At 38.0% G+C, this 16764-nt stretch overlaps 1 protein-coding gene and 1 pseudogene across 1 annotated transcript in view; both read left to right on the forward strand.

The window, feature by feature from the left end:
- Positions 1-16764, forward strand: part of WWOX (WW domain containing oxidoreductase) — a 1292857-nt gene that overhangs the window by 875011 nt on the left and 401082 nt on the right. The gene's annotated exons all lie outside the window — the stretch shown is intronic.
- Positions 12952-16712, forward strand: LOC138159645 (protein prenyltransferase alpha subunit repeat-containing protein 1 pseudogene; annotated as a pseudogene).

Below are 16764 nucleotides of genomic sequence, written 5' to 3' on the forward strand. Positions count from 1 at the left end.
CCCAGAGCTGGAACATCAATCAGGGAGGATAAACAATGGGCAGTGATAGGTATACAGAAGAGAAAATGGCAGCACCACATATGGAAATACAGCAGAATCTCAGTGGGTTATAAATCATACAGTCAGATAATTTAAATGCAATTAATATTCTCAAATTAAAACATAACTTTTAAAGATATTGAGCAGACTTTTTAACTGGGTAAATGAATGGTTCATGGGGGACAGGCAAGAAATCCAGAGCTGTTCTTTTTGGCATTAGGGGCATAGATGAAGCTCCAATTGGTGGCAGCTAGCATTTGAAATGGCTTAAAAGTGTCCAGTTTTCATTATGATGCAAATCAGGAATTTCAGAGTACCTGTACCTCATTTAAAGGGCAATCTATCCACAGCAAGTGTCCATTGACTGAGTTTGGAAATATCAACAAATAAGTAGCAATACCACTACTAGGTCTATCCCACAAAGAGATTTAAGAAAAAGAAAATAATCTATATGTACAAAAATATTTATAGCAGTTCTTGTGGGGGCAAAGGATTGGAAATTGAGGGAATGCTCATCTTTTGGATAATGACTGAAAAAGTTGTAGTATATAATTATGATGGGATACTATTATGCTGTAAGAAATGACAAGCAGAATGGTTTCAGAAAACCCTGAGAAGACTTATATGAGCTGATGCATATTGAAGTGAATAGAACTAGAACAATGTACAAAGTAACAGCAATATTGGGCGGCCAGGTAGCACAGCGAGTAAGAGCACAGGCTCCAGTGTCAGAACAACCTGGAGATCGAATCCCGGGCTCAGACACTTAGCACCCACCCAGAAACACCTGGCCGTGTAACCTTGAGCAAGTTACTTAACCCCAATTGCTTAGGGACGGCCAGGTGGCTCAGCGAGTAAGAGCACCGGCTCCAGTGTTGGGACGACCTGGAGATCAAATCCCGGGCTCAGACACTCAGCACCACACCCAGAAATAACTGGCCGTGTAACCTTGAGCAAGTTACTTAACCCTGATTGCTTAATTAAAAAAAAATAATAAAAAAAATAAAGTAACAGCAATATCGCAATGATAATCAACTATGCTTTCTACCTCTAGATAGGAAACTAAGTGTAGACTAAAGCATTGTTTTCTTTATATGTCTTGGGTTTTTTTGGTTTGTTGGAACATATATAATGTAGAAATATGTTTTGCAATATCTTGCCTTCTCAGTGGGTGGGGGAAGGGTGAAGAGAGAGAGAGAAATTTGGAACTGAAAATAAAAATTAAATTAAAAAAATTAAATACCAATAAAAAGAACAGACAGTGGAATAATGGAAAGAGCCTTCAATTTGAAATCAGAATAGGAAGGAGAGAGGAAAAGAATAAACATTTATGTAGTACTTGCTATATGTTAGGCATTGTACTTTCTCATTTGATCCTCACAACCAGCCCTCCAAAGTAGGTACTATTATTAATCCCCAATTAATAATCCCCAATTTTACTGTTGAGAAAATTGAAGCGAACAGGTTAAGTGGTTTATCCAAAGTCACACACGTTGTAAGTGTTTGAGGCTAGATTTGAACTTAAGTGTTCTTGACTCTAGGCCCAGTACTCTTATCCACTGTGCCACCTACATTCCCCAAAAGTCAGGAAACCTGTATTGAAGTCTGCCTGCTAGCTGGGTGACCTTGAAAAAGTCATTTCCCTTCTCTCTGCCTCAATTTCTTCTGTAAAAACAAAGGAAGTTGAACTGGATGCTCTCAAGGTACCATCTAGTTCTGATATTCTGTGCTTCTGATGGACAGAATGACTGGATGCCATTTCAGATCTCACCAATGAGTTTTAAGATCATTTGGCCCATTTCTCTAATCTTTCAGAGAAATAAACTGGGGTCCAAAGAAGTGTCCAAAGAGACTCACTGCTTATATATTAGTATTAGTATTAGTATTACTATTAGTATTACTATTAGTATTACCGTCTCCCATAAAACAAAGGCCATTTCTTAAGGTAAGGATGTATTACCCAGGGAAATGAATGACTTTAGTGCTGGAAATACAAGGTATCATGATAGGCTAATGGGGGAGCAAGCTGTGAGGAGGTGGGTCTTTGACTCCTTTGGAAACTGAGGCCCAAGGAGAGTGTCTGAGCCAAAACATGTATCAGGAGAATGTCCTTTCCACTGCCTGGCTTCTTTGCTCTCATTTACATATGGTCATTGATTACCTATTAATCTCCATGATGCCCATGGTCTTTAACAAATAAAATGTTTGTTCTTCGGCACAAAACCTTTTTTTTTTTGGAGAGGGGAAGGTAGGGCAGTTGGGGTTAAGTGACTTGCTGAAGGTCACATGGCTTGTGTGTGTGTGTGTGTGTGTGTGTGTGTGTGTGTGTGTGTGTGTGTTGTGTCTGAGGCCGGATTTGAACTCAGGTCCTCCTGATTCCAGGGTGGGTGCTCTATTCACTGCACCACCTCGCCGCCCTACACAAAGCCATTTTTAAAAGAAAGAAAATATAAGGCCTATGCCTGTTGGAAGCACTCAAAATCACGGATAAAGAAATATTTTTGATTCACTCAGAGTCATTCAGAGACAGTTTTAGATCTTTTCTTATATAATTACAAATTTTGAATCCTCTCTCATACAAACTCAAACTCTAGGTCTGGTTAAAACTACTGTTTTTAAGGAGATTCTAGATTCACATCAACTAAAATATGTATATCAATATTATACAAATATAATTTATATTATATATATATTTCAATTCACCAGTAAAATTGATTAGTCAATTGATATATGTATATTGCTAATATGTATTATATGTGTGTAGGTATATTAAATATATATGTATATACTTATATCTATACACACACATATATGTATATTTCTTTAATTGACTCACTAGGGTTTTTTTTTTTAGGCCCATGGAATGCAGAGTCATATTAAACAGGAATAATATGTGTATGGATGTAATTATATACATATATATGTGTGATAAAATAATATACTATAATATATATGTGTATATATATATATTTACTCCTATTTAAGATGATCTTGCATTCCATGGGCCTAATAAAACATTTTTCCAAAAGTAACCCTCTCCTATAATTCTCCAAGGGTACCTTAGGTACATTGTATCACATAATTTATAGTCCTCTAGCACATAGCAAAAATAACTCCAAGCTACTATTAAGTATGTAATGGACAATGTAACTAATGCTCTAGGAAGGCTAGCTTTCCAGAACATTCATTTTAAGTGACAAAATGGTTGAAGGTTGGAATGTGTCGGACTGTACTAATTTAACTGAATTGTGGGGAATCAAGTAATGATATTATGAACTGGCACATCTGGGTAGTTAAAGCATGAAGCTGAGAGTTCTTGCTCTGGGTGTTCCCTTTAATGAGTCTGAACCTCATTTTCTCCAATTTTAAAAAGGGCAGATTCCTAATGAGGCTCAGGCATCTCCGTAGAATCATGCAGCTAGGAGGTCATCCATGTCCTGGGTCACCCCTATTCAAAGTGGGCAGGTGTCCACGTTTGATTTGAGGGGTAGCCGAAGACCTACCTGCCTGCAGTTATCTCCCTCATCAGCCTGTCACTCTGAGTCTCAGCGTTGGAGTCACTTCTTTGGTTACAGGCTTGCCTTCAGAAATGGTTGTTAAACTGTGAAGGGTTAAAGCCATTGACACCCACCAACACATAAGTATGGATTAGTTTATCAGATTTCTTTAGTGAGACCTAAAAGCATGGTACATGGAAGAGGTAAACTTTGATGCATAAAAAAGCAGCCCACTTTGAGTCAGCTCGTCGTAAAGTGTGTAGACTGTGAGATTGGCAGCTCTGGGTTCCATTTCTGGCTCTGGCACATGTGAGCTGTGTGACTTTAGGCAAGCTGCATCACTGATCTGAGCCTCAGTTGCTTCCACTGTGAAAGAAAGCAATAATGCTTGTACTACCTATCTCACAGGGTCCATAAACCTTTAAAGCACTTTGTAAACCTTAATAACTGCTATATAGATGTGAATCATTATTAAATGTGAGTTGGGAGACTTAGGTTTTAGTCCTGACTGTGCCATTAGCTATCTAGGCAACCTAGGGCAAATGTTTTCGCTTTCTGAGTGTCAGTTTCCTTAAATTTAACTTACATTTATTATACTGACAGCTCATATTTTTATAACACTTTTCAGTTTACAAAGAAATTTCCTCACAGCAACCTTGGGAAGTAAGTAGCAAGTATTATTCTCCCCTTTAGGGAGAGAAGGAAACTGAAACGCTTTAGAGATACAATGATTTGATCAAGATCACAGAGTGATGGTGATGATGACAATGGTAATGATGATGTTGATGCTGATAGTAAATAGCAGAGCTGGAACTCGAAGCCAGGTCTCCTGACTACAGGTCCGACAGTCTGTCTTCCCCATCCCTATAACGATTTCATCTGTAAAACAAGAAGGGTGTATTTTAGGTTTCCACCCAGCTTTTAAGTTCTGCATTTCTGTGGTCCCACACAACGGAGTGTAGGGAGTTGGGAAGTCCTAGGATTTCAGTCCTGCCCAAAGAAGGGTCTGTGTAAGGTGGGGAACTAGAACAGCTGGCCACCATGGTAAGGGCAGAGGCTGAGGGAGATAAGGAAAGGGTCATACAAAAGGGAGAAACTTTGAAAGTACAAATTCCCCTTACCTTAGACAATTAGCCTAGTCACTTTTATTTTCTGGGATTAAGCTCATCCAATCTCTTATCTCCAAGAAGGATAAATATTTCACTCAATTGTAGCAGGCAGAGTTATGAAGAAAAAGGAAAGAGGGGGAGAGAGAGGAAAAGATGAATTATTTACATTTATGTAATGATTATTATTTCCATTTTATAGAGGGTAACATTCTTAGAGGAAAAATTTGTCTGTCAAATAAGTTTCAAACCCAGGTCACTCCTTACTGCAAGTTCAGGTATCATGCCTGATTCACTCTTTATCACATTCTACTATCATCATCTCACCTGTCAGTGAAGTTTTAAAGAGGATTTCTGCATTTGGTGGAAGACTGGACTAGACTTAGGAAGTCCTTCAGGCTATAATATTCTAACATTATGAGGTAGTGCAATACATTTATTCGGCATTTTTCTCCTTTGATATAATTGGTTGGCTGGTGTTCTTTTATGTCCCTAGAAAGAATAGCTAGGATCTGTTTAATGTTTTAAGATTTTCGAAGTATTTTACTTATATTTTCTGATTTGATTTTCATAACAATCCAATGACAGTGGTTCTACAGGGAGTATTTACCCATTTTAGCAGTGGTGAAACTGAGAGTCAGAGGGGTTGAATGAGATGCTGCAAAGATCATAAATGCCAGAAGGAGGATTCAGAGCCCTGTCTCCTCTGACTCTAAGCCCACTCTTCCTTCCTCCCCAACCCTGTACTGAAAGTTTAATTCTTGTGGTTGAGTGTATGTCCTGGGTTTGAATCCTAGCACTGCCACCACTTGTATGTCCTTGAGAAAGTGATTTCTGTATTCTGCATGTTGATTTCTTCATCCATAAAATGAGAGATTAGACCAGATGATCCTTAAATTCTCTTTCTGTTGCTAATCCTGTGAAAGCCTAGTTTTGTTGAGGAAAAAGCAAAGGTCTAAAGAGACCAAAGTCATGGCGAAACTTCCTGGTTTTCCTGATGTTACCAAGAACTATTATATACACATATATTATGTAATTATATATATATATATCATTATACATGATTTATTATAACTATTATAGAATTATTATTGGTCTATTAGAGGAACAGTGGCATGTGGTATGTATAGAAAACACACCTTTCGTGCTCTCACATCAACTTGCAGAGGTCTGGTTCTATGTCTTATGAGAAAACAGTCTCTAGAGCATCTTCTTCTGAGCCTGGCTCAGTCACATTCCCTCCCACCCACACAGGCGGAAGTGCAAAGCTTCCTTATGCTTATGAACAATAATCCAGATTAAGGTTGCTGCTGAGTCATCCTTTTCCCAGGAATGTGAAATCAAACTAAGTCTTCAAAACCATAATAGCCCATTTTTGAAACATTTCTTTCTCTTCTACCACTGTTGTAGCCATTTTATTTGATAACAAAATTTCAAGCAAAGAATATCTCTGTTTATGTGGGGACTGGGATTAATTAATTGATCCCTCAACCCCTAATATTCTATGATTCTTTTAGAGTCTACTTGAAACAGATTTTTTTTTAATTCCTGAGAGAATTTCCAGTAAACCTCTGACTGAAGTCCTACCAAAAACAAGTGAGTGGAATTGCACTGTGAAATGAAAGGTTTAAATATGAACAGAGGCAGCGGAATTACTAAAGAGGCCATCTTGTTGTTGGCTTGTATTTGTTCAATAGGAAGAGGCATTTCATTTCATCAGTAGAAAAATCTCCCCAAAGCAAGGGCAGTTGTCCTCCATTGTTTCCACGTTTAGCTCTGAAATCACATTTGGATCCTCTCACTAGCATTCTAAAACAGTGACTTGTATCTTTATCACTAGCTTTCTAAAATGTCAATCTTTTTGTTCTTGTTTATCATAAAGCTATGGGAAAAAATAATCAGAATGGGTAAGGACAGCCAATGAATAGTCGACATCCTAATGATGTCAGGAGGAGACAAGATACACCCCTAGCACATGAGATGGTCCCACTCTGGTGAACTTAAACAAGGACATGTACAAGAACTGCTCAAGATGGGTCAGCATAGGTCAGCAAAATATGCTTTGTTAAAGGGAATGACCTCATATGTGGGATCACTAATCCACAGGAGTATTGGTTACATTGGGTTAATATAAAATAGTAATCACAATAACAAAAATTGTATTTGCTAGTGTCTCCTTAGCTTTTGCTAAACTCAGGATTTTATTATATTGAGAAAATTGCCTGATCAACGAAATATAGCCTCCTTTCTTTTTGGTCAGATTGCTCAGTTTAAGTTAATGGCATATTATCTAGAAAAATGAGGTCTATGGCCCTCCAAGTTTTCCCCTAATCCCTCCAGTTACCATTTTTGTTCCATAAGTGTGTTTAACTATGTTTCTGTTAATTTACAATTTGAAAGGTGGGTGAGGAGCAGAGAGTTTGAAAAATAGATTACTGTCTTCATTAATACAGGTTTGACCTACAGCGTCTTCACGTACTTAATGATTAAAAACCAAAGTGCTAAATAATAAATTATAAGAATTTATAGGAGCCATCATCTTGAAATTAGCTTGCTGAATGTTCTTATAATAATAAATCTGAGTGGGTGTCTAATTTGGTGGTAGCTGACTAAAATTATATGTTGCAGCCAGGAAAAAAAAAAAACACACTTTTGTTTGAAGACAAATGCCATGGATTTAATCACAGGTGATCTGAAAGGCACTCACATCTCGTGTCCATTTTGTAGAAACTTTGGCTAAACTGGTATGGGGAAGAGCTGAATGAAGATCGATTCCAATTTGTGAATGTGGCAGACAATAAAATTTCCCCCAGCATTTCAGAGATATTGGTGTTAACACTTCTTTCTCATAGAGCTTCAGCTAGAGTCTAACACTGCTCGACCTAAGATGAAAGACTTTACTAGCAGCTTTCTCAGCTGGAGTCCGCAGAGTCATAATTCTTCTGCCAGGTGGAAGGTGCTTTGTTTTTGTTTAGAGAAAGACAGGGCAGAAGAACAGACCTTCTCTAGTTCCTCATCACTGTTAGAATAGTTTATGTCTATAGAGATTTTTCTACTTAGATTAAGTAGAAATAGAAATATTCCTCGAGTCCTGTGAGAGGGCCTGCTTCCATGACTCAAGAAGGGCTACACGGTCTATGTGTGCTGCAGTCCTGAACCTCTCTCATGTCATACACCCTGTTGGCAATCTGGTCAAGCCTATATAGACCCCTTCAAGGATAATGTTTTTAAATGAATAAAATAAAATAGATAGGATTACAAAGGAAACCAAGTATACTGAAATGCAGTTATAAAAATATTTTCTAAAATGGAAAAAAAAAAGTTTACAGATCCCAGGTTATGAGCCCCTGGGATAGAGGATAAAGATCTGGATTTAGACTTAGAAGAATCAGGTTACAACCTCATCTCTACTACTTAGGGAAAAAAACAACCTGTGAGCTTATTTTAGGTACATAATATTGAGGGTGAGAGTGGTAAGAGTATCTGCTTTCTACAAAGCACTGTGATTTTGCTTTAGTCAAGGTATACCCCCTATCTGGAGCTTGCAATCTAAAAGGAAGGTTTAGATACAGGTGTAGTTGACTATACTAGAGAGTATTAGAGTATTATAAAATGGTGCACAAGTGTCTATAGGACATAGTAGATAAAGGGCCAACCATGGGTTTGAGTCCTGCTTTTGACAGTTTTTGTTGTATGATTGTGGATGGTATCACTTAATCTCTTAGTACCCCTGAAGGACTATATATATTGAAGAGCTGCATGGATAAAGTAGCTTCCAGACCAGTAGTTCCTCCAGATAGACAAAATTGCAGTTAAGGACCAGGCACTGTGAGTGAAATTCTTATGTCTTTCTGCTCACTTGGTTTTGAGTCAGTGTGGCCTATGATAAGACAAATAGCTTTTTTATATCAGGTTCACACAAACACATGACTCTCAGGTCTTTCCTTTGGGGAGAGAAGGGATGAAATCATATTTCTATATAAAAAGTTTTACTGACTTAACAAATCATCATGTTTCAGACACCTTAACCACCTCCCCCCCCCCAAAAAAAAGAAAAATAGTAAACGGAAGCAAAGTTTGTGGCATTTATATAGAAAGAGGAGCGAACATGAAAGTACTTTAATGGGTTCATATAGGTGGTCCCTTTATGAGAACAGATTTCAGCCCTTCCATACTCCCTCATTGCTATGGGATTCTAGGCCAAAATCCTCCCAAAAACACTCGACAGAAGATCCAGTCAAAGAGCTGAAGGCCTTCTTCTGATTTCTTTTAAAGTTTCAGTGAAACACTAAAGGCTGTCTCTTCCTCAGGCTAAATACCTGGCCCTCTGCCTTTTCTGATCACTCATCTTCTTGATAATGTTTTTATACCACTTCTGGTATCCAAATAATCGTTAATAATACACAGCGGCTGACTTACCCTCACCATGTATTCTTCTGGCAGAGGGAAGCCTATGGCAAGTAGAACCATGGTCAAGGAGACCCTCTATCATATTATTGACCCTAAAGTCGTCTTCAGGGAACTCAAATGATAAACATGTATTGAGTACCTATTGTGTTCTAGGCACTGTGCCAAGCTCAGGGATACAATACAAAAAAGAAAAAAAAAGAAAGAGCTTGCAGTCTGATAGTGGAAGAGAAAACACAAAAGGAAACTGAAAAGTAGAGGACCTGGGAAAGTACCTAATTTCAGGGCATAACATAAATATCCTTGGCGCTCTTCCTAGAGTGTTTCCTCTAGGACTTAAAATCACACATACTTGAATAGGGAAATGTTTGATGTCATCAGTACTGAAAGTCACAGGCGGCAAATATTGGAAACCCTTTCTTTGGAGGTACTCTCATCATTCTATCCCATTCCTTAAAGTATGTCCTCAATTCAACTTTTATTGAGCAATGCCAGTGTTCAGGGCAGTAGCAGGCCACAGGGATGCACCAAAGAATGAGATAGGGCTCTTCTTCCAAGGAGGAGAGAAGACAGGGACTCAGATTACAGTATTACAAATTAGAATGGGATAAATGTGTAGGAGTGGTACAAAGTGCTATGTGAGAGCATTTCAAAAGGAGGAGAGAGAGAGCAAGCTAGGAAATGCACAACTAGTAGAACTAGGAACAATGAATGGAAAAAATTATAGAGAAACAGATTTTGGCTCTATGTGAAGAATAGACCCTAATGATACAAGCTCTCTACTTCTTTTTTTTTTTTAAGCAATTGGGGTTAAGTAACTTGCTCAAGGTTACACGGCCAGTATTTCTGGGTGTGGTGCTAAGTATCTGAGCCTGGATTCGATCCCAGGTCATCCCGACTCTGGGGCAGGTGCTCTTACTCGCTGTGCTACCTGGCCACCCCAAGCTCTCTACTTCTAGTAGAATGAATTTCTGGACAGAGTACAGTTCTTCTCTCTGAAGATCTTCAATAGAGACTAGATGACCATTCATCACAAATCATCTAGAGGGAAGTCCTGCTCCCTGGACTATAGAGTTATAATGTATGTGATGTAAATATAAGTTGTCAGACTGAGAAAGAACATTGCAAACCATATGAATCAACTCTTCCCACTTAACAGATAGGGAAACTGAGGCCCATAGAATGAGGTAAATTGCCCAAGGTTATATCACTGGTTAATGGCAAAGTCAAACCTAGAACCCCCGTCATTATCTATCAGGCCAGTGTATTCTCTACTATGATACACTGCACATCTTATTTCAAAGAGATTCCTTCAGCTACTAAAGACCCAGAAAAGGAGGTTCTCATCACCAAAGTCCTTGGCATTGTCAAATGATTCAACATTAGAAATGAACAGTAAATAGGGGTGGCTAGGTGGCACAGTGAATAGAGCACCGGCCCTGGAGTCAGGAGGACCTGAGTTCAAATCCAGCCTCAGACACCTAACACAAAACTAGCCATGTGACCTTGGGCAAGCCACTTAACCCCAATTGCCCTCCAAAAAAAAAAAAAGAAACAAACAGTAAAGAAGTTGTGGTGCCATCTGTTTTACCATCCAAGGATCATGGAAACTTTCCATCCATAATGCAGCTGAAATGATAGATGGAAATGCCCCATGGTCCTTAGATTAAAAGAAGGGACTGTTAAGCTTTCTAATTTATATCCCTAATAATTAAGCACAGTACTTTGTATATGGTAGTTGCTTAAGAACTTCTTTCATTCATTCATTCCAAGAGTATCCTTCAATCCTGAGTTTAATTACTAGTACTTTGACAGATCCATGATATCATAAATAATAGTTAATAATAATAATGCTCTTTAACATTTCTATAAGGCTTTAAGATCCACAAAGAGATTTGTAATTTGATAATTTTTTGTAATTGTAAAGCTTTGTAATTTTATAATTTGAATTGATGCTTACAACAACCCTGGTAGGTGAGTAAAATTATTATCCCCATTTTACAGATGATGAAAATGAAGCTGAGAAAGGTTGTGATTTGCCCAGGAATACAAAGTAGAGATCTGAGGCAAGATCTAAGCACATCTTCCTGACTCCTATTGCAGATTTTGACAGCTCTGTGTCTTCTTATTTCATGTAATTTCTGTCCACGTCCATCCATGACTCACATAAGAAGAAACTATTTAATACCCTCGATAAGTTTTTGTGGTGCTTTTTGCTTTCTCACGCTATCCCTCTAAAATGCCTCATTGTTGCTCTGGGACCAGACCAGCTCCTTTTTTTCTGATTATAGAGGATGATATTACTATTCCACGTGAACTTTAAAAGCAAATGCTTATAGGATAGGAAGGGAGTATGTTGTGGGAGCAGATGCCACACTTAAAGTCAGGAGAAGAAATCAGAGTGTGAATCTCACCTCTGATACTTGCCTACTGTTTGACCATGGGCAGGTCATTTGATTACTGGAAGATTTAGTATCCTCATCTATAAAATGAGGGAAATAATACTGTATCTATTCTACCTACCTCACATGATCGATGTGAGGATCCAAGGAGATATAATATATGTAAAGTATTTAGTAAATGAGATAACATATGTAAAGTATTTTGCAAACCTTAAAGCACTTTATAAATGCTAGCAATCACTATTATTAAAATGCTACATAAATGTCAGCTATGATTATCATAGCCCCACTTCTACATATCTTCTGATCCTAAAATCCCAGCTTTATAATTGTTGCTCACACCATAGAGCCTCTGAATCTACTTTTCTTTTTTCCTGCCTTTTTAAAAAATACCACTTATGGAAGGGAACCACAGAATCCTGGTTGTCTGCCAATGACCTTGTCCAAAGGCTTCAGAATTTACTCCAGAAAATAACATGAAATCGCCAGCCAGCCAGATCAACAATAACATGCCGAGTGCCATAACATCTCACAGGGGATGGATGCACGGGTGACTTGGTGGCCCTGAACACTTAAGTGATTTTTTTTCTTTCCAATTTCCTGTGGTACATTAACTTTTATTGATAGCTCAGGGCTCCAGCAACTAGTCTTGATTTTACTAACTTGCAGGACAGATGAACGAGAGGCACACACCGCTGACATGCAAAAAAAATTAGCGTGTTTCATCTTGATGGTTCTCAATTTTCTTTCCTGCCAAAAGCTTACATTTATTGTGAGCTAATCATGTCTCCAGCTACAAATGTGGTAAAGTGTCCACTTAGAGTTCCCTTTGGGGGTCAGCTGCTTCTATTTGCACAGCGTCTTTGAGTCAGCAGAGAGTCAGGAAATTGGCATTTCTGTCTTCTCATCTCACCACTTCCGGATTTAAGGTTTAGAACTCCAAGGGATCATGGAGGTCATCTTCCTAACCCTAACTTTGCAGACAAGAGAGCATAAGTAGCTTGTGCAAGGTCACCTACGTAATAAATGACAAAGCTTGGATTTGAACAAAGGTCTTCTGATTCGGATGCCACACAGATGAGATAATTGCAGTGCTTGATACATAAGATATACTTAATAAATGCATGTTCCCTCCCTTCCCTTTCATTATACCACGTATTCTACCTTCAGACATCAAGTTAGAAGTAGTGGATGTTTTCAGTGTTACAGATATAAAACAGACTCCAGATTAATAATAAAAAGAGAAATATACTATAGAAAAGGAAAGAAACCTGTCTTTATTGTTAGGCAGTTCTCTTTTTGTCCTCTCCAGGACTCAGTTTCTTCATCCATCAAATGAAAGGTTGGGACCAGACTTATTTCTGAGGTCTCTTCATCTCTTTTGAATTATGGATTATTTTTCTTTTTTAGACTGTGATCTGACACACACATATACACACTTGGACACGGAACCCTCCACCCCCTCCTCCCCCGGGGAACATCCAGCTTTTACGGAGTCAGCCACCTGACTTACTTTTTGCTGCTACCACTGTCCCTACCCCCACCCCCCAAATGGCAGAGTCTACAGAGGAGGTAGCGGTGCTTGTGCGGCAGGTGGTGAATGACATCAACAAAGCCTTCAAGAGGAACATAGATGAAATAGGGATATTTCCCTGTCCTAAAGCTTGGTACAATCAGAGTCCAGTAGTTTTGGTTGAGAATAAACTTAGTGTGGAGAATTGGTGTGTAAAGTTTCTTTTGCCATATGTCCAAAACAAGCTTCTCCTCTACAGGCAAAGAAAGCAGCGACTAAACAAAGATGAATTGATAGATGTCACACGTACTCTACTGCTTCTAAACCTAGACTTTACCACTGCATGGAACATGAGGAAAGAGCTAATCCTATCTGGCAACTTTAAATCCAAGTGAGGACTTGCATCTGGGAAAACTGGACTTAATTAAGTTTCCGAAGAGTCTAGAAACATGGATTCACAAGCGATGGGTGCTACAACAGCTAATTCAGGAAAGCTCCTTACCCATTTCTGTTAAGAAAGAGAACTTGGCAACATTTCCCACAGAAAGAGTACAATGCATGGTACCAGAGGAGATTGAGGTCTGTGGTGAAGCCACTGGGAGATACCCAAGTAACTATGATGCCTGGTCTCATCGCATCTGGGTCTTGCAACACTTGGCAAAGATGGATATCAAGATTCTTCTTGATGAATTGTCTCCCACCAAACATTGGGCATCCATGCATGTTTCAGATCACAGTGAATTTCACTACCGCCAGTTCTTATTAAAGTCTTTGATAAGCCAAACTGTGACTGACAGTGGAACAGAATCCCTTGATAATTGAGCAAATCCCAGATCTTCTGAAAGATGATGGTGAAGAAGACACATCAGAGTACCGCAGGGCAGTGGATCTTTCCCGTCTTGTGGAGGAAGAAGTTGAACTCAGCACGTATCTCATTGATAACCAACCAGATCATGAAACACTCTGGTGTCATAGGCAGCATGTGTTCTACCTTCAGCATCACTTAAACAATAAGCTTTCTCACAGCCTGATGCGACTATCACCTGTGGACAGCAGTGGTGGAACTTTAAATGGCTTAAATCTCAGCCCAGCATATGACTCAGGCCATGGATGTGGATGGTTTAAATGACTCTAACAAGCAAGTCTATTCCCAAGAAACTAAGCTACTGGCTAATATGGACTCCCACTCAGGACTCCCTTGGCATAGAAATGAAACACAAGTTTATTGAACAAATTTTGTCTACCTGCCAAAATGTAGAACAAGCCAGGTTTGCTAATACTTGTAGGAAATGGCTGGTTACTTTGAGTTAATAAAAGAGATGGAAAATTCCTGCAGGGTTTTACTTTTAGTGAAATATTACTTTCTTTTCTTTTCCTTTCTTACTTACACAGTTGCATGTACTGGTTCTAGTAGGGGCTCCTCACCCTTTTTGACCAATTTTAAGGTTTGTAGGAAGACTCTCATGTCATTTATTTTGTTAGGAACAGGCAATTCTTTTGTAGGGAAACAAAAACAAAAAATATTTTCCTAGTGTATAACGAGTCTTAAATTTTGAGAAAAAGCATTCATAACCTTTGCATTTCTACTTTGGGGAAGCTTCATATTCTGTTCGCTTGACTTTTTTTCTTCCTCTTGTTGGGAAGTTTGTTAACTTGTTATTATTAAAAAATACTTTAAAACATAGACCATCATCCTTCAAATTTGACTTTCTTTATACTACTTGTATGTTTCACAGACCTTCTTTACAAATATATATGAACACATAGAATCCCTAAGCAGTGTAATATTTTGTGTTGTTTGCTGTCTTATGTCTTTTAAAGGGAAAACTCCAAAAAATATAAAACCTCAGAACTATATAAGCTAGCACACACATAGATATATTTAATATATGTAATTTAATATATATGTATATAATTTATATTGAGGGTAGTTTGTCCTAATGGATAGATAGCATCAGGAAGACCTCAGTCCAAGTCCCATCTTAACCACATGTTGGTTGTGAGACACTGGATAAGTTACTTAATTTTTCAGCGCCCTAGACAACTCAGTGTGTTTCTAGGTGGCAGACAAGGTTCCCATTTTCATGTATAGAACAGGGTCCTCCTCAGGAGACTTCTACACTACTGAGATCACAATTTGGTCCACCCAGTTAAAAAAAATAATAATACACATATTTTTATATGTAGCTATATCTTTGTATAACGTTACCATTTTCTAGTGCTTTGTGTCTTGCAAAAACACTTTTCTTCTGTGTTAGCTCTGTGATATAGGTAATACAAGTATTATTATTTCATTTTGTCAGAAGCTTAGGGAGCAGAAGTGACATATGGTTACACTCAGCCGTGAAAGATCATATACAAGTGACTGACTTCTCTAAAGTTCAATTTTCCCAGCTGCAAAATGGGAGTAATAATCCTTATGCATTAACTTCTTGTTGTGATGTGAGGACTTTTTATACCAAAAAGTGCTAGAGAAATAGTAATAATAATAGATAATATTTACATAGCAACCTACCTTTATTGTTACTGATATTTATTCTATATATAGTTATAACTTGTCACTTCCCTAACCCCTTTATCTCTTGACTAATGCTACCTTGCCTAAAAGTAGCCAAAGATCTTCACTATTGTTGGATCCTGGGGCCCTGTTTCATACCCTTCTAAACCTATGTAATTCCTCCAGGAGAATTCATGCCTTAGTAATGTAACACATCTCATTTTTTGGCACTTCAATGGTACATGATTTCATAAGTTGGGTTTTCTGTCCATAAATTGATTCCAAGACACTTGAAGCTATAAATCTAAGATCCTGTGACATGGTCAAATTCCAAATTTTCCACACATTAATAGGCTATTTAATGACTTGCTAACTCAAAAAGTGAATCTGCCAATAACCAACACTCTGCTAATAAGCAGCTTCTTATTTAGCTGGTTGGTCCTCAGGTGACAGAGACAACCTGTTTCTAGAGGCAGCATTGTATAGTGGTTAGGTCGTTGGATTTATCTGTAAAGTGGGAATCATGATGTCACCTACCCAGAGAGTTGTTGTGAAGATCAAATGACTTTTTGAGCTTTAAAGTGGGCTTTTATCTATTTGCATATTTGTTCATTTAGTCTGTTTATGGTCACTCATTTTGTTCTCTTATTATTGCTTTTAATAGAGTCCCAGAAGAAACAATCTAGGGACTCTCCTGCTGCTTTCTTTTTTTTTTATATTTAAATTCTTCACACTGTTGCCTAAGCCTATGAAAGAACTGCTTGTTGAAGTTGAATAAAAGCATTTAATTTTAAACTCTTTTTCTGTAGGTGCACTGAAAGTATACTCAATATAAATCTAGGAGCCAACAGGATGATGGGAATCATATACTTCTTCCTATCTCAGCACAGTTTTGATTTCTTGTCTTAAGTAGTTCTCTATGTTTTCAAAGCTTTTTTGCTTCGTTCAGTTTTGAGATTAAGAGTATTTGATATGGGGACATCTAAGTGAAAACATTATTCTTAAGTTTTTATGGATCAGTTGATTGAATACAACAGTTTAGTCTAAAACAGTGCTCTCTTTCCATTACAGTTTATTGGTTGATTTCTCAAGAATATTTTGAAATCTGTATTTGGAGTATGGGGATTTGTCTTCTGTCAATACATGAACCATTGCAGCTGTTGTAGTGGTGGTTGTCATTGTTACTATAACTACTTCAAGTAGGTGCAACTTGGTAAGACCAGTCAGAACTAGCCCCTTACTGACATAGTCATCAATAATCCAGGGTTATTTCCATTTGTCAAGGAGAAATTGCAAAAAAAAA

The sequence above is a fragment of the Petaurus breviceps genome, unplaced genomic scaffold (assembly GCF_028583685.1).
Source record: "Petaurus breviceps papuanus isolate PSGF00001 unplaced genomic scaffold, PetGlider_PUasm1.0 176, whole genome shotgun sequence".
Lineage (NCBI taxonomy): Eukaryota > Metazoa > Chordata > Mammalia > Diprotodontia > Petauridae > Petaurus > Petaurus breviceps.